Genomic DNA, 19,211 nt, shown 5'->3' with positions numbered 1-19,211 from the left:
GCGGCCGTGCCCCGTCCTGCGGCCGCGTCTCTTGGTTTATCGCTTGGGTTTAGTGGTTATTTAACGGTGTACGTGGTTTTATCGCCCCTCTCTCTCCGGCTGCGCCCCCGCGGTGCGGCCGGTGCCGGGGAACGCCACGTCCTGCGGGCAGCGCAGCCCCGGAGCCTTGGTGCCGGAGGTGTTTGTGTGCATGTGTCCCTGCGCTGCTGCGCCAGACGCGCCGTTCCCTAGGAGTTTGCCCCGGTAGCGCTGCCGGGACGGGCTTAAAATGCGGGGTGCGGTGAGGATGGAGTCGGCGGTTTTATCGGTAACCGCGCCGGCAGCACCGGTTCGGAGAACTTCGCGAAGGCAGAGGCCGCGCTGCGGGAGCCTCGGGTCTGAAAATCGGGCGTGAATAGCGGAAAGTATGTGGGAATCGGCTGGGGAGGTCGTTGCATCCCTGCTGGAAACGCTGGGTTCTCCCCGTGAGTTATTCCTGGGGCTCTGCTAAATATTAAGTTTCTGTTTCCCCTTGTAAGTAATAGGAGATTGATGCCGTTGTGGTTGCTCTCTGAACACGTTCGGTTTGGTTTCAACTTAAAATCATAAATGTGAAGTTAAGCATGCTTCATTTTTATCCTGCTTTGGAATTCCTTGGCACAGTTCAGGGGCAAATTTGGGTCCACATTATTTTGTAACATATCTAATTTCATCCTTTCTCTGTCAGTCAACTGTATTATTTCTTCTGTGTGTTTCACCTCATACCAAAACCCCATTCCCCTTCCTAAGTTCTCAGTTTCTAGTAGATTTCATGGCAAAAGTTATTTCGGATTGAGGTTCGTTTTAAGACAGAAAAATCTGATTTCACAACTTTCTCTGTGGCATTTTCTCAGAGGAACACTGCAGTTACGAGTGGGTTCCACTCTTCTTGTGCCATCTAGAAAATTCAATACACTGTATAGCATCCCCAGCTGGATGGAGGTAGTGCTTGGAACTGTTGTGTTTCAAACTAGCATGTTATCACCATATCACAATAATTTCTGTGATAGAAGTGTCATTTTAGATACAAATATGTGATTTGAGCAGGTTAAAAATCAGTGCCTATTGAATGTTCCTATGGAATAAAATTGTCACTGAACCTTTAAGGTACTGTATTAGAAATCTCGGGGGAAGTCAGTGGTGCTGTTAGTGCGATGCTGTTAACCCCTTGCTGTGTCTTTCAGAGAAGGGATGCCTGTGGGTCCAGGTCTGTTGCTAGGCCTAAAAACTGGGTATTTTTGTTGCTACCCCGAAGCCCTAGGAAGCAGTAGAGGTTTGTCTGGGGAATGATGGAAGAATTTCAGTCTAGCTTTACCTACTATGAGCAGCCCTGGTTCGGGAAGCAGAGGATCTCTGCTGCTGTGGGTTTATATGTCCTCATCTCTCACCCATGGGGGCAAAAGCAGCCTGAGTGCCCACAGGGACCATGCCAGCGTGATCCCTGTTGTGAAACCCAAGGTGAATGGGAATGGTACCTGTTGCACCACCAGTGATTTGTCAGCTCCTAGGAGAAACCTGCAGGTGTATGATCATCTACCCAAATCACTTAGATCCTCTAAAATTATAGATGTCTAGGGAGTTTAAATTGAATTTAACAATGTATTACATTCAAATGGTCGTGGAGGCTTGTGTATATGAGAAATACAGACAACTAGACATAAAGGTGTTTTTTTATTATAAAATGAATATTATTTATACAAGCTCTATGTGCTTTTAAAATGAAGCCAGGTCCCGTTCAGTAATTACTGTTTAAAACCATCCATGTGTTCCTTTTATTGTAATTTCCATGTTGCATATAAACTTCTTCAGAGTATCTTGAGAAAGCAGGCAAAATAATGTCTGTGCTTAGTTGATATCGACCGAGAGCTCTTTAGCCTAAATAGCAAACTGATTTCTAAGAGCGTGTACACAAGCTGCAGCCAGGCTGGCAGGCGTTGCCTGCTTGTGGTGGTAACAGAAGTATGAAAGATGACGTGAGTACTGCAGGGCTGGATTACCCCTCCACGCCTCCTGCTTGTGTCTCACCCAGGCAGGTGAGAGCGAGCAGATGGAATCTTTTCTTTCCCTTTGGCACAGCACCGGCTCGCTTCTCTGGTACCGCCGGACCCAGTGGTTCCATGGAGCTGGAGAAAAAAACCCTTGGTGTTTCATACTCTTGCACTTAAATTGGTAAATGTTATTAGTAAGTGCCCATAGTTACCTAAAGGAGATGTATGTTGTAAAAGACAGTATTTCCATATATAAAGAAATAACAGCCTTAATAAGTATTTTTCTAAATAACCAAGCATTAAAAAATAAATATAGTAAAATCAGGCTAGAAAAAGTAAAACTCAGGATTTTTTGTGATTAGTTTCTTTTCCTAAGTGTGTGAGCTAGATGACAATTTAGACTCCAGTATACGCAAGCAGAGTCATGTGGATACAGTGAATCTGCGCACAGGTTACTGAAGGATCAGCATCAGTAAATGCATAAATCGTAGATCTGTTAGAAAGCAGTCTCTTACTCACCTATGTGTCTAACTCAAAGGATCAGAGTTTTAGCAGGTATCATTTTGTTGTTTTCTTGATGATTTTTGTTCTAGTCCATTATCATGAATTTGTTGGATGGAGAAAAAATGTTTCCTTAGTAAAGTGTGAGGGTTTATTGACTCTTAAGGCTGTAGTTTCTGTCTGATGGCAGTATGACTTGCAGTAGCACTTTTCCCTGATAGCAGTAATGTTTATTTTGAAAGTATCATTTTCATCTTTAAACACATGCAGCATTAGATTGGAAAAGTTCTAATGACAATTGCATGGCGTGTTTGTTTTCAGATGGTTACGTTGAATGATGGCAGAGAAATTAATTTGTACTTTTCTAAAGATCTGCGATTCCTATATCTGTTATTTAATAGAGCTGTAATGTTATCAGTGAGCGCTGCCAGTTCAGTATAAAGTGCAATGTGTAACGTTTTCTGGTGGTAGAGTTGCTCTAAGTGGAGAAATAATTTAAGCGGTACAAGGGTTTTTATAGCCCTCTTGTCACAATTAACTGTGTTTATGAAATATGAATTTACACAACATCTGCCTTTTGGGGCTGGCATTCCCATTGGAGCCTGCTCGCTTCGCAAACCAGCACTGTTGTGTCTAAAGCAGCATGGCAAGGCAGGACGGACTGAGCCTGTGTGGTATTTGGACAACCAGGACAGAGAAGTTACTTACTTGATGTACATTTGGGGAAGCTTGTGCAGGAAATGCAGATGGTTTTAAGTCTTAAAACCTTCTTTCGGTTTCATTCTAGGAGGCAGACTTACTTAGGCGCTGCAAGATCCTTTGGCCTGTAACTGGTTCATCCCCTTTTCACTCCCTGTGGTTCCTGCTTGTCCCCCTAATTTCTGAGCTAGGGCATAAGCAAAAAGGGTAGCACATGTGGCATGCCAGTGGGGTGGGATTTGGGGTCTGGCACACACCACTGCAGCTTGTCATCAGTGATGGGCTGTCTCCTGGAGACCCCTCCTCCTCTATGGGCCTATAAATGGTCAACGCCTTGATGGAGACAGAAGGGAAAAACTGGCGTTTTATATGGTTACACCTACCCAATTTGTCTCGTCATGGTCCACTGTGTCTGTTACTGCTTTATTTTCCTCCAGCACTTGGTGTTCTGCCTCACACCTCTCCTGGCAAAGCTCAAGCATCATCATTAATGTTCAACTGGTAAAATTTTTGTAAGCATCACAGCAAAGGCGAGCTTACAGGAGGACAAAGTAGCTTGAAAGATACCAGTGTTCCTCCTCAGTAAGGGGTAGCTTGTGGGAAAGATCTGGAGGTGCTTTAGGAAAGATGCAGTTTCCCGTCATGGGCTACCTTGGAGCACAGGTAGTGTTTTGTCCCAGTGAAGAATGGGCACAATGGTAAGAGGCAGTGAAAAACCTTAAAAACAATTGTGTACCACCTCTCCCACTTTTCATATATCACTGCTCTTGACTAGTAAACATTTCAGGTCTAGCACTGTCCCTCAGAGCAGAAGCTGTGTAATGTGTAAGGTTTCAACCTAGCTGGCATGTCAGGATATGCAATATTCAGTACATGGAAATTGCTCTGAGACGTTCACAGTAAGTGCTGTTGGCACAACATCCTGCAGATTTTGAGGCACGATACGAGTACTCAGACTAGAGGTTGTACGACTTGGGAAGCCTGGTGTGACGGTTCACTTGGGCTGCTATTTTTGCCATCATTATTCATGGCAAAATAATTGAGGCTGTTCATGCAAGCAAGCTGTGTTGTCGTGAAGAATAGCAGCAGACTGTGCCGTGTGTTACCTTCACATCTGAATTTTAGAAGATGAAGTAAAAATAACCTCAAGTGTTATACCGAGGGGAAACCATGCAGCAAAACCTCCGTGTTCTCGCACAGATATTTAGTCCAGCCTCTGCTGCTGCCTCCTGAGGCTTTACTGCTAATTGTTCTCTTACTGGTTTTTGCAAATTGTTATGGTTGCTAAGTCAGAGTGAAAAATTATGTGCAACAGGTAGTTGTTATAGTGGAGATCAATTGTATTATCTCGGTGCTAGTTTAATCTGATGAAGGAAGGAGTCCAAACTAGGTAATTATCTCTTTGGGTTATCCTATAAAATAGGAATAACCATCATCATAAAAGGTGCTTCAAGACTTACTAAATATTTCTAAAGCACTTAAGAATCATGATTTAAAAAATAATTGCCTAGTAAATTGTCTACTTAATAAAATGGAAAAAATAAAAGATCTAGGGTATATTAGACTTCATAATCGCTTAAATAGATGCACGTAGTTTATTTACCTGCTCAGTGACAACTAACAACCATTGAACACAAATAGTTCTGGAGGAGAACTGTATTTGCAAACCGCAGTTATTTAAATGAAGGTTTCCAGTTCACCAGTTTAAGTTACTTTTACGTGTATGATTTAGGCTTTGATTTAAATCATACTTTGTACTGTTAATGTTCAAAATATATCATCAACACTGAAGCTGTGAACACAAAAGACGTTCTTGGCAAGACTTGCAGGATGTAATGTCAGTATATTTCTCTGGAATACTAAAAATTTAGAAAACAAAACCTTCTTCTCAGCACTTGCAGTGTTTCATATCTGAGGCAAGAAAACAAAACAAGCTGCAAAAGACTGGATTTCAGTCAGAGGAATGGGTGGCTCTTACAGGGCCTTAATACAGGAAGGAGAGGGCAGGGTAGAGGTACTGCAAGCACGTGGCTTTGGGATCATGTTGGAGGAATACTTACAAAGATTTTTCTTGAATAAATAGCATCTTTTCATCAAGTAGGAAAGGACTGGTATTATTTGCCATTGCTTTTGTTGATTTGGAGTAATACCAAGAAAGAAACTTGTTCTGCGTTACCAGCAGGAACAGTGCGGAGTCGAAAGGACTTCTGCAGCTTTTTATTCATGTATTGTTCTGCCTAGCAATTAGATAAACAAATATTTTTAGATTGTCTTTACATTTGACAGATTGGCTTTTGTTTTTCTCTCTGTTTGGGGAAAAAAAAGCCCAAACAACCACCAAGAAGCTGAAATTGTTTTCAGTCAGTAGGGAAGTTTAGACCAAAGTTCCTGGAATTTGTGACTTATTCTTTTGTTACCACAGCTAGGAATACGAAGGGCAAGGTATGTTCCTTGGGTGGAAATTGTGTGTAAATGTGCAAACCAGCCCTCCTTCTGAGCAGTTTTATGTGGAGCCCAGTGCTGTGTGGTCCCTGGGATGTAGGAGCTCTAGGGGATGCTCAGGGAAGCACGTTGCAAATGTGGTGTACTTACCTCTTCTGTTTGATCCCTCTTGGGTGGTGAAAGGGAATGGACTGCTTGATCTTTCCATGGGACCCGTATATGCTCAAGGATTTCCCAGAATTGAATGCTTGTGAAATTAGGAGGACAGGAATGTCTCTGGCCAGAGATTTACTAACCCTTCGTTTGCCTTCAGGAAAGGTTGCAAACAGGGATCTAATTTGCACATGTTAGGAAATGGCTTTAAATAATTTCAGCTCCAAATAATGATGCTTTAAATTGTGATTTGCGTTTTTATCTTTAAGGAGTAAATACCAAATTGCATATGCAGGTACTCTTAACTAGTTATGTAAGAACTAAAACCACATCATTAAATCACTGTTAAAACTAAACGAGAGAAAAACAGTCTAGTACTTTACCACCATTTGGTGTATGGATACCTGAGTTAGGTTGTTAATATTTCAAACTGCTGTAATGTTTCTGAACTGTTGAATTGCTGTTTGAGTGATCCACATTATAACTGTAGGTTTGTACCTTCCCATTTCCATTCTTACTCAGGATACCTTTAAATAGAACCTCTGAGTTGTTGCTGTGATATATATCGGTACTGCACTTAAGAAACCAAGATCAATAATCCATCTATTGATGGGGATAGAAAATATTAATTTAATAGTATTAAGTATTATTTATTAAAAATAAAATACAGCAAAAATCCATTATTTGCTGCAGAAATGGCGTTTGGCTCATTTTGTACCCACTTCAGTGGCCAGAATGTCAGTGGAGGCTTTGTTTAAATGTTGTTCTCTGTTTCCCCCCCTCTCACCCACACATACACCTGTTCATCGAGCCTTTTGGGTTTATTTAGTTGGGCTTTATGGCTTGCTCCCCACTCCTTCGTTCAGTTAACTGCTTGTTGTCAGCAGTTCTGGCACATCTCCTTGTTTTCTGTAGGCTGCCCGTGGAAAAAAGGCTCGTTACCAATGGCAAAGAGTTAATGTGGCTCGGAGTTAGATTAACTGTTGCAGTAGCTCATGATAAACATCTGTTGCAGTACTCCCAGATGAGAACATTGCTTTCAAGAGTATTTACTGCACATTTTGAACCCGTGCACTTTGCTCGGGGTTTAATTTTTTTCCCTTCCAATTACTAAATTCTTTCGAAAGGACATAAATCCAAAGAGTCGCTCTTGGAGGCTGTGTTTATTTCACGTTGCAGAGAAGGAAATGTGATTATTGTGTTGCTGTTCGTATGCTTGAGCCCCCAAATAGTTCTGAGTGGAGTGAAAAGCATGTGCATTCCTTAATGAAAACCAACTGTGGACGCTGGCTCCTGGGAGCACTGTCATGTGTGTCAGTGCCCTGCCCGCAAGCAGCCGGTGGAGCCTTCGGATCCCTGCCTTCTGGAGTGTCCTCCTGCTCTGCATTGGGCAAGATAGGGCTGGTGGCGAGGGAGCAGAGTTAGAGTTGGGCCTGGAACTGAAGGCTGGGTGAATGGTTGGAAGGGTCTGCCCAATGGGACTTGGGACTTTGCCATTGAGGAAACCTTCTCCTATTTCCTGGAAATATATTTATACATATGACTATGATTATTATTATTTTTTAACTTTTTTTAAAGTTTTTAATTTCTGGATTCAGGTTACCTATAAGGAAGAAGTTCTTTACTGTGAGGGTGGTGAGGCATTTGAACAGGTTGGCAAGAGAAGTGGTAACTGCTCCATCCCTGGCAGTGTTCAAGGCCAGGTTGGACAGAGCATTGGGTGACATGATCGAGTGTGAGGTGTCCCTGCCCATGGCAGGGAGTTGGAACTGGATGATCTTAAGGTCCTTTCCAACCCAAACCATACTATGATTCTATAGATTTAGTGGATCAAATAATGATAGTTTCTCCTGTTAGCTCTTCCAGAAATTACTTCTTGCCGTAGCTGAGGATCAGGAGCAGGCAAGCAAAGCAAGCTTTGGTAGCTTTTCCCAAAACATCAACCACCTTCTCCCCTACCTAAACCACAAAACCTGACTATTCTTGGTGTCTCTTGGAAAATAATGTTGGAAAACAGCATGAAATATCTTAAATGGTGCCTGTTTCCTGACAAATCGTTTTTGTTCCTTATGCTAGTAAGGATGATGCTAATAAGAATAAACTCATGTTCAAAGCATTTTAACCTATATTTCTCAGCAGGTGAAAAGCATTTTGTGCTATATTTCTTATGCTCAATGTTTCCTATCACTATCAAAGAAAATACCTGAATACTTTACATATGTGCTTGTCGTCACCAGAATTAACTCTTTTTGAACAGTAGTCTCATGAATGTAGATGATGAAGTGGGGGACTTCCATATAACAAAGCTGCTTGTAGTTAAAATGCAAGAGTCTGTAACTTTAGTTCTCGTTGTTTTTCTTAGGTCTGGCAGAAGCATTTGTTTTAGCAATAAATCTGTAAGAACAGCTGCACCAATTCAGATCAAGCATGTTTAATTCAGTATCCAGTCTCTGATGGCTATCAGCAGCAGGTATCCGGGGAAGGAGATAAGAACAGTGATAAAGTGGTAAAAACTAAAGTGGGATTTCTTAGTTTACCAGTTCTGTGGTAGTACCAGGATTTTCAGAATTTGCTTCCTGATCATAATGCTAAAGTGATGTATGTGCAGTACATAACAGGCTCAGCATTGAGAGCGACAGGAGGATAAAAGAGAAAAAATCCCTATGAAAAGTGATAGTATGTGAGAGAAATAATGGGATAGACTGGGAAAGGGGAGGAAATGAGGGCTATAATCACTGCATAGTATAAAGAAATGGCAGAAAATCTTGGTTTGTTACCCAAGAGGTGAGGGCCTCCTGCATTGGAGCTTGCTGAGAGACCTTGCTCTGATGGGTTTTCAGCCTTCACCTGTGTTTCATCATTTAGGCATGGGGAAGAGTAGGACATGACCAGGACATGGAGCAATAGTTGGTCTCAGCCTGGTTCAAGGCCACCTAAGTTGGTGGAGGGCAGATGACTAAAGTGTGAGAGGAGAAACACATGGCAAAGGGGAGCAGGAGTGATGGGAGCGTCAAAGAAACCTGTAGAAGCTCTGGATTATTCTCTGACTATAAATACCTACCTATTCAACTTAATGAATAAGATTGTCTGTGTAGGAAATATCTTGTACAGTTAGCACTGAATCCCTTGTATCATTGCTGTACTTTTCCCAGGCTCCAAGACACCCAGGTTTTATTTTTAGTGCTACCCTGGGTTCTGTTTTATGGCAAACCTGCTCCAGCTTGCTGCAATCATTATTGCTAAGGCCATCTAAATAGCAACTCCAAAATACTGAAAGCAATGTAAATAGTAATAAATTATTTTGTCTTTGTGTGGCTTAAAAGGTACATCTAGGATGGACTTGTTCTTGGGTCATGTTTTTAATGCTATAGAGCAAAAACATGATGAGCTTTTACATTATTGGCATACAGCTGTAATGGTACTGTACTTTAAATAACAGACATGAAGGCGTTGTGACTAGGATATTGTTGCTTTAGCATTCACTTAAAAGTAGATTTTTTAGGGAGCTTTTACAAAGGTGTGTGGAAAACTGTTATTGACTGTACAGTGAATTCAAGAATAATACTGCTGAGGAGGTGGCACAGCGATCTGCTCACCAAAGTCATACTTGCAGCCTTACTGCAAGTTAGTATCAAACTTGAAAAATTTGAGTTTTATTATATATATCAGGATGAAGAGAAGATGTTGCATTTGAGTACAAAAGGGTAAAAACCATCTTGAATTTAAACACAGTAAATCCTATGAGCAATGGAGTTTGGTACAACCAGAAAAAAAGGGGTGCTTATGGTGACCCTATAGAAAGGATGGTTTCATCTGTAGTTGAAGACCAAGTAAAGGAAATTTTTCAGCTTGCAGACAAGATGGGTACAAGATGAAAAAATACAGACTGGGCATTACTAAGTTGGTATTTTGATATATATGTATTTAAATAAATAAGACCAGGTTGGATGGGGCTTGGAGCAATGTGTTCTAGTGGAAGGTGTCCATGCCTATGGCAGGGGGCTGGAACTGGATGAGCTTTAAGGTCCCTTCCAACCTAAACCAGTCTGGGATTCTATGATATTCTAAATTAATACTGTCGGTAGTATAGTGTATTTATAATATTAGAACAAAGTTTCATGCAGTTAAGGGAGAACAATTCAGAAACAGCCTCACAATATAGGAACTAGAATGACTAAGAAACGCCATGCGTTTCAGGATGGAGCTTCGTTTACCTTTTTAAGAGGATTATAGGAAATTGATCCTTTGAGTTCCTCACAAGGCTTTTCCCAGCCTGGCATTCTCAAATCCAAGGAGCCTGGGATGTGGGGCTGGTTGTGTCAAGCACATACTGTGGAAGGTGCTTTGATTTACGTCCCATTGTTACTGTGGCAGCAGTGGACAGGAGGAGTGCAGGAATGAGCTGTGCTCTCTCCCTCTGTCGAAGCAGTTTAGCTTTTCCACTGGTTATCTATGCTCCTCAAGAACCTGAGTCTTTGTACACTATTAGTAAACAAAATGATGGTAAATAAATTGAAATGCAACTTCCGCAGTTTCCACTGTGGAAAACAGCAGCTCTAGCGGGGTGTATATAAAATAAAGTGCAATAATCTGGCGTGTACTTCTTGCTGTTACTATGTAGCTTTGTATTGAAAGGTTTATAAAACTAAGGTGTCAGTGTTTTGTCTTTCTCTCCCCTCATTGACACAGTGTTTCTTCTGGGCTTTTAAAGAAGTCATACAACTCCCTTAGAATAAACGAACAGTCCCCAGCTTCAGTCAGGATGCGTTCTTAAACCACACAGAGGGATTTTTTTAATGGATGGTTTTGTATTTTCTCTTCTGATCCAAAATCCTTTCTAAACCTCCCAATGGTTTCATTGGCATGGGAAGGTAATGTATGCGCTGTGCCTCTGCAGTATGTATTTAACATAAAAGAGAATTAACCCTTGAATTTCAACCTTCACATGAAAAAATTTACTTTTCCTATATCATATAGGGCCATAGAATGGTTTGGGTTGGAAGGGATCTTAACGCTTACCTGGTTCCAGCCCCCTGCCATGGGCAGGGACACCTTCCACTAGAGCAGGTTGCTCCAAGCCCCATCCAGCCAGGCCTTGAACACTGCCAGGGATGGATTCCAGGGATACCCTCATAGATTGACTTGACTTTCAAAAGAAGATTCCTTGGAATCAGAGAGGAATCTGACAGCACATTTGCACATCAGTTTGCAGTAACTTTTTACACTCAGACTTTATTGCCTTCTGTAATTTTGTTGTGGTTTCTTTAGTAAACAGAAATAATCCCACACTTCTCTGTCTTAAGTGCCTCTTGTACTGCATTGTTAATGGGCCTGTTAGTATTGTTAAAGTATTAACAGAATAATTGCTGTGTTCTAACTGTATTGAGTCTAAAAAAGCATTCTCATAGAATATTAATGAGAGCCTTTTTACATGTATGAATTATTGTTCTTAGGACGGAAAATTAAACTATGAAGAAAAGAAAGTACCATTCTGGAGGAACATAATAGTAAAAATCAATAAGCCTTCGATTTAGTTTCTAACTCCATTGCTCCTCCTCTCTTCACCCCATTTATGCTTCCTGTGTGTATCTCAGGAACCTGCCCTGGTACCTGGGCAGGACAGAGGGGCTGGGTGCCAAGTGGCAGTTTTAACAATGAACGTTCTTTTTCTGTTTGTCTCAGCCTTAAATTAACCTTATTTAGTCTTAAAAGCTGTGACCATGGAGCTAATATTTTATGCAGCATTGAGAGGAACTGGAAGCGCTTTTCATTGCTATGCAAAATGCAGCTGGGGAATGGTGCAGAATTAACAAGACGGAGCTGTGCTGTTGGGAGCGCGGGCAGTGGTTTATTTTCATTTCTGTCATTAAATATCTTATTACCAGCTCTTTGTTTTTTCTTTCCTCTCTCCTGCAGTGCTAAAAAGGGTGATTACTACGTGGTGGGAATTGTACAACTGCTGGAAACTACCTTAAATAAGTGACCTTCGGGTGACCTCTGCAACTGCCGGTGTTTTTTCAGGGCTAAGTTAGTACCTCTGCGATCCTCTTTCTTCCATCACATCTTATTCCATGTTGATACCGAGTGGCTGCCTTGCAAGTGAGATCCAAATATAGGAATATTAAGGCAAACAGTCTCTTGTAAATATAAAGGCATCGGTGCATAGTAAAGCTGCAGAAGTGATTCCTGGGACTGGCTTGAGCATTAAAACTTTGCAGTGTCTGAAGTGTACTATAATTTCCCGACTGTTTTTGGTAGCAGTTATTTCTAAATAGGCAAATGAGCCGCCGTTGCAGTTCTTGGCTTTTTGCAGACCCGTTGATCTGAATGAGAAACACGGCGCAAGCTTTGGTTTGTGAGATTTCAAATGAGCTTCAGTTTATAGTCTAAAACGTGTAATTTCTTTTCGCGTCTCATGCGGCAGCTCCTTGTCATCCTTTACTCTCCCCCGTCCGACATCAGTTCTCCCTTGTCCATTTAAAACAAACTTGAAAAACTGCAGCTTTATACTTTATATTATTCTTCTACCCCGGAGCTGTTTTTAGTGTCTTTATTGCAAGTAGACAGATGGTGATATTTGGTTTCCTGTCAGTTTTAATGAATATAGATAGGAGTGATAAGAACATTTGCTTCGTTTAGCAAACTTCCTTTTCTGGCTTTTAATTAATGAAGTGCTCATTGGTGTGCCGCTGCTTTTGTACAGTTCAATCTTTTATACAATTCAACTTGTGTCGGAGAATAAAATAGAGGATGCAGATAACTTCTCTCGGTATCCTTTAAAGTTTGCTTACACAGATAGTGCAGACATCAGAAATGTAGCGTGCTTATATGAGCTGTCACAACAGCACTTGGTGTTTTGGTGATACTTCCCTTTCATGAAAAGAACCCAAAGGAAGTGGCCTGTGTTTGGTGTTCACCTTGGGTAAGGTTCAGCTCGGCTTTGGAGCACGTTGCTTCTAACGCAGCTGCTTAAATAGATTAAGGTCTACAGCAAAATAATTGATGAAATAGAAAAGAATTCCTTGGCTTATCAAGCTGCTTTTTTCTTTCGCTGCATTTTGTCCTGCTTTGGAGAGAACTGGAACATTAATCCTGATATTGATTTTCTTTGCAAATAGTTTGATTTCTGTGTTAGCTTAGCGCAGACATCATTTTAGATTCTTGTAAACTGGTTTAGAGTCCATTGTTCTTAAGATCTTTCTCCAATGTTTAACACTAAGATTTTTTGCCTTTCTTTTTGTGTATATTGTGGGTTTAATACCAATTCAGTAGCGGTGCGTGTAGCCCAAATAAGTAATTTCTGCCTTGCCACAGCAGTTTGCATTCTTTAATGGTAAAAGTAACCATGTCTGTGTGCATAAAAATATTTGAGTGAGTAAAGCCTGAATACTGCCTGTAGGTATAAAATCTTGGCTTTAGCTTTGTAGCTGTAATAGGTTAAGAACCTCGATGGAGAGAGTGATTTGGGGTGAAGGATAAGAGGGTGACCATCGGGAAGATGATTTTCTTTAAGCATCTGATTATAGCTCATTCTGAAGAAGCTGATTTTAAACTTTCTTGTAGCTTTGTACCCGTTTCTCTAGTTAGAAAATGCACTTGGTTTTGTACTTCTTTTCAGAACTTTGTTTTGTTGTAACCTTATAAGGATAGGATTTGGTTCCCTGATGGCAAATCTGTGCAGGGAAAAAAAGGGGATTTATTTTAGCAAGCTGTTTTAAAATACTCCAACAAGCCTGACAGGAGGCAGAAATAGTTATTTTATATTATTTCTCTCTGAAAATGTCACTAAGTGCAAGCCTTGTTCCTCTGAAAAACTTTTATCTCAGTAAAAGATGCCTCTAATTTCCATGAGTTAAAAACAAACAGGAAATGTTTTCACCGATGCATTTGGTTGGCGAAGGCAAATAATAGGTGCTTTTGCTGGATTTATTGCATGAACGGTATTACCCCTGCAAACAAACTGTGGCTGAGGTTCCGAGCGTGTCCTTCCTTCCTGAATGTCACCAATGAGGAAACAAAATCACAAAAGGCTGCCCCAGACACAGCTTATGTTTAAATAAAAAATCACTTTCTGTACTTGTGTTCAGCGTTGGTAAGTTAACAGTTCTCATTCCCGTGTTGCTGTGTGCAAGGGTGATGAGGAAGGACCTGCTGGCCATTATAGAGAGAAATGAACATCTTTGTTGGCAGCTCTAGCACGGTGCCTTCTGCTTGGGTACCTGGAAAGTTGTTTGTGTGCTACAGGGACAAACCCTGTGTTTCAGCTCACGGACATGTTTGGGTACCCTGTGTTAAGAAGGTTTCTTCTTCTGAAGCAGAAGTTAACCTTGTGCCAGGATAGCAGTGCCGAATGCAGGGTCAGTTTGTCCCTCATTATTGTCCTTGCAAAAATCAGTGTAATCGTGGAGCCTTAGGATTTTTAGACAAGAACATTTTAACGTTGTTAGTTACAATATTCGAGTTGTGCTTTTATTTCCTGCTGGTTTCTTGCCATCCTTCAGGAAACAGCACCGCGCATCTTCCCTTTTACAATAAAAGGATGTTTTCTGATGTATGTAAACTGGTATGCACAGCTGTATTAGCTATAGGTATTTGTGAACTTTATATGAAATCCATGCTTGAATGTATGTGAAAAATAAGCAGATTTGATTCAGACTGAATAAAACCTCTTCCCTCTCAGAGGAGACCATAGTCTATAGGGTTTATTTTTCTCAGCATTTGCTTCTTATTCTCCAGATGTAGTTGCATGTTGCTCCTTTTTCAATATTTGCCAGAATCTCCAGCAGTTCTTACTCTGTATCTCCTTCAGTCATGAGCCAGAAGGAAAAAGAAAGTCATCTCTGGAAAAGAAAACCCACAGGGCTTCATTCCCTTCCCACGCCCCATCATTTTCTCTCCACAATTTTGAAGATGTGAAGCAATTTAGATCAGCGTTCTCCATCGTTCCTTTTTCCTAACCTGATTCCTCTTCTTGCAGAGAGAAAGAAAAAGGAAGATGCAGAAGAGAAGTTGAAGAAGGAAGGAAAGAGGAAAAAATAGTGGAGAAAATCAGAACAGAGTTGACTTTTCTAAGAGGAATTATCCAGGAAGCAAAATGTGCAGCTTCCCTCTTCTTTTTCTTTTTTTTCCCTGTTTTTAGCCCATCCCAGATACTGCTATTTGGAGATAAGTGGGTCAAGCAAAAGGGCATAAATAATAGTGATTTCACAGTTGCTGTGGGTATGGGAGAGTGCAGCAGGAAGGGTGGATTCAAGGAAATGTTGGCAGGCTCTCAACGGGAAGCTCCTAGCTGAGCCACGGGTTGCTGTGCCCATCTTCTGCCACAAGACTTTGGGCTGTGCCAACCAGGTGGGAGCGGGATTAAAGTGGAAATAGAGCAGATGGTGAAGTGCAGCACATCTAGACTTACTGAATTTACTATGGGACAGTATGTATTTGTGGGAGCAGCTGGGGGAAGGGTGGATCAACCTGCTGAGCAGCATCATAGGGAAACAACCAGTAAAGTACCCTGATCAGGGACATTAGAAAATGGGGCATAATTTTTATATGTCAAAGATCCTGAGCTTATTAGCAAGGAATGTTTCTTCTGGCCCACATGTGCCTCCCATTTTTATTACCCTCAAGTGCTTCGTTTCCTCTGGCTGGTGGTCACATATCATCAACGAGGCATATGTGGGATACCCCTTCTTCTTACAAGGCCAACAATCTCTGCATTTCTGCTGAGGGCTGAAATCAAGTTTAACATCTGAAAATAAGGAGAAGGAGATAATACACCCAGGTGCAGTTTGAGGATGCTGCTGCAGAGGAACTGCTTCCCAAAAAGTGAGCTATAAACCCTATAGTGACATTGCTGTCATAGAGGATGAAAGCACACTCTACTTAGTTGTTTGCATCAGCTTTCTGCGAAGTTTAACTTGTATTTGCTTTTATTCTTCTTTTCCTGGTGGATCAAGGTTACTGTGAACAACTGTACTGCATTGTGGTTAGGGGATAGTGCTCTGGCTTTTGATGCTCCTGAAGCCCCATCAGTTCATTCTGAGACCTGGCACCCTATCTTCTAAGCAAGTGGAGCCTCCTGGCTTCCAACGGACTCTGTGCTTGGATTACGTACCCCCAGCATCACCTGCTTGTGTTGCCACCAGTGCCTTTTTGGTTCTTTTTCAGCTCGAGAACATACTGCAAGAAAAGCTTTTATCTTGTTGGAAACGCCTGAACAGGAGCTTTTTACATCCTTATGACTCATTCAACTCAACCTTGGAAATCTGGAGCAGCATGTCCTGGTTGCTGCAGTAGAGGCTCATAGAGATTTACTTCATCCAGCTGGGACCTTTCAGGGCTGTGTGGAGACCACTGAACCGCGTCCCTTGCTGGAGATGGGTTGTTTGCGGGTGTGGGTGATGTCCTTGCAGAAGAAGGGCAGTGTATGGGGTGGCCTTTCCCTGATATGGAGGAGGAGCATGGCACCTTGGGAAGATGATTTTTCCTTGCCTCCAGGAACATAATACATTCATGCGTTTAGATCTGTAAATCTGCTTGCGGGTACTAACATATTGCAGAGTAGCTGGCTGCATAAATCTCTTGCTGTTGAATGCAGAGGATCAGGTAGAAGAGTCTGAGGGCTTGGGTTGTTTTCTTGCGATCAAGTCTGTTTTCCAGATTTTAGGACATTCTTCATCCTGCTGATTCTCCATATGGGTCTAACAGTGTTATTGCACCTTTGTCCTTCTCATGGAAAATAAAAAGATGATTCTGTGGCTTTACTCGTGATATATTATGATTAAGTAACTTGAGATCTTTCCTCTCATAATTTGAAATACTTTGGGATTATTGTTTACCCCCAACTTCTGGAAGGATTTTGAAGGAAAAAACCTCATTTCTTTAAAGGCAGCAGCTCAGTCATCAGCAGGTCTGTTCTGAGAACAAGAGTGTGCATGCCCATACAGGGGCACGTTTGATTGTCTGATAGGCACAAAAGACCTTCTTGCTTAATACTGGAGACCTATATATTCCATTCTTTGAAAAACAACATCTGAAAACGGCTTTATTATCAAAGACAAACTTTGGAACATTTTGATTTTTCTAAATTATGGTATGAGGACAAAGGAGATGAATTGGAGCTTTGCAGTTTCTCCCTGCTTTATACAAAACATTTGTGCATCTGCATTTTTTTCCCATATGTTGAAAGTGCCATATGGAGAGGTCACTCTGCGTTTCAGCTTGCAGATGAAATAGGCTGGGAGTAGGAAATCACTCTAAAGCAAATGGTTTTTCAGCAAAAAAAACCATCCCAGAAGTGCATTTGTCACTTGGTGGACATTTATGCTGTTGACTAATAATAATGAGTTGTGGTATTGTAACAAAGAGACATTGGTGTGGGACTTTTTGTGAAGGGGAAAAAAGATTACATACTTTGGAATAATGCTGTCTATAAAAGCCAGAAAGCTTGAAGGCAAATAGAGCAAGCTGCTAAACGGTGCAGTGTATTTTTAGTAGACAGAAAATGTTGGTGAGCAACTGTAATTACATCTTTTCCATGCAGTGGGGAAAAAAGGCCTGAGTCGTGCCTGCGTTGATAAGGCCAGTTAAATTTCAGGGGTTTAAAGAGAGAGAAATGAAAAGAGTAAGGGAAGAAACCAGCCAAGGAACCGTATTTGGCTTGGTGGAGGAACCTGGTTGGAATAAAGGCCATTGGGAAAACATAAGGTAGATGACTTCAAGGTCATAAGAATGAATTGTGTTCCTCATCAGTTTTATTCCTTTACTTTGCAAAGTAAAAGTTGCACAACTTGCATGTAGCCAAAAATTTCCAGGAAGAGCAGGAAACAGATTTCTGATGATGCTCTGCTGTGGCCTGATGGCATTATCTGCTGAGAGGAATAATTGGAGACTGCTGAAGTCTCAGGGGAAGGACGGAGAGCGAAGTGATGGTTCTGCTGTAGTCCTATTGAATGCACATTCTGTACCTCTGCAGAAATCACTATTAGTTTCATCTTGAGGAGTTTGAGCTGTCAGCATAAAGGTGGTGGAGTTTGCTCACATCAAGGAACAGGATGGGCAGAGAAAAAGCAGGATGTCAATATCTGAACCTCAGTGGGTGTTGGAGGAGAAGGAGTCGTTTCTGGAAAGGGAGGGATATCAGAAATAAAATAGAAATAGGAAGGGTTAGCCTTGGGAAAGTCAAGGCTGAAAGAAACCAGAAGAGGTTAATGATGTGAAAGGGCACAAGAAATTGGAAGAGGAGGCGGCTGTGGCAGATGTTTTGGATGAGGAGTTCTGCACTAATCACCATTTGCCAAGAAAAGGTGGCAGAAGCTGGAATATAGGGCTGGGAATCAAAGTCTGTTCTTCCTTAAAAAGATTTCTCCTGGTTATTTCCTCCCCCCCAACTTGTGCAGGCTGAAAATAGACCTTTATGTAACAATAAAAGAGATGAAGTTTATTTCTTCAAAGAGATGTTTAATGCTAACACGTCGGGACACTGTTTTCATTTTGTTTCTGTTCCTTTCCTCCAACCAAGAGAAGGCACATGAAATTTATCGTTAAATCAGAGTGACAAAAAGGTTTTCTCAGCAATTCCACGCTGTATTATATCTCTTGCACTCCAGTCGTCACAATATGTTGTTCACATTATGAGCCCATGCTTCTGGAAACCGTGTCACTTCCTTTTTATCACAGGATTTTCAAATTGAGTATATCTGCTCCATGTGATTTCAAAGTGGAGAAAGAGACTTCTTAGGGCATGTTCTAGCCTTTCTATTTCAGTAACAAAGATCTGCAACTTAGTGGTAGAAGGCAAATGACTCATTTTGTCAGGAAAATGCCACTTTTCTATGTGGTTGTCAGGGCACGTCTAAAGCAAATATATAAAGATTAAAAGCAATCGTCTTATGTAAATGTTCAGCAGACTATGGGAAGCAGATACTGGATCAACAGTCAAGAAACTTTGGATGGGTTGCAATAAATATCTTGTCCCATATCTTTACGAAGTGGTGTGGGCTTGTAAATTGTGGGGCTGGTTGTGAGGAAAGCTCTGAATGTCAGTGATTTTGATGGGGATTTGGGTACCAATAAATGAAGTTTTGTCTGGGCTTCCATGGCTTAAAGAAGCATTGTGCAACCGCAGTGTAACTTTCTTCAAGCAAACCAGGTTGCAGTGAGAGGGAATATCGCCTTTGCTATGAGGGTGGTGGGGCACTGGCATAGGGAGTCCAGAGAAGCTGTGGCTGCCCCATCCCTGGCAGTGTTCAAGGCCAGGTTGAATGGGGCTTGGAGCAACCTACACTAGTAGAAGGTGTCCCTGCCCGTGGCAGGGGGCTGGAACTGGGTGAGCTTTAATGTCCCTTCCACTCAAACCATTCTGAGATTCTATCATTTGAATCCTAGTGATTTGAGGAGCTGTGGAAATGCCTT

General features: G+C 41.5%; 1 protein-coding gene and 2 long non-coding RNA genes across 6 annotated transcripts in view; 2 read left to right on the top strand and 1 right to left on the bottom strand.

The window, feature by feature from the left end:
• The window catches only part of LOC134161009 (uncharacterized), a 379,533-nt gene that overhangs the window by 215,859 nt on the left and 144,463 nt on the right, over window positions 1–19,211 (bottom strand). The gene's annotated exons all lie outside the window — the stretch shown is intronic.
• Window positions 1–19,211, top strand: part of CTBP1 (C-terminal binding protein 1) — a 249,659-nt gene that overhangs the window by 92,452 nt on the left and 137,996 nt on the right. The window lies entirely within an intron of this gene.
• On the top strand, window positions 6–16,552 carry LOC134161010 (uncharacterized). Its single transcript, XR_009963786.1, has 2 exons — window positions 6–404; window positions 14,779–16,552. It is a non-coding gene; the product is annotated as an uncharacterized LOC134161010 (long non-coding RNA).

The sequence above is a fragment of the Pezoporus occidentalis genome, unplaced genomic scaffold (genome assembly GCF_034315485.1).
Source record: "Pezoporus occidentalis ecotype Australia unplaced genomic scaffold, CSIRO_AGI_Poc_V1 ctg168, whole genome shotgun sequence".
NCBI classification, from domain to species: domain Eukaryota; kingdom Metazoa; phylum Chordata; class Aves; order Psittaciformes; family Psittacidae; genus Pezoporus; species Pezoporus occidentalis.
Note: the sequence above shows the minus strand (reverse complement) of the source record. Positions and strands in the feature narration are given on the sequence as shown.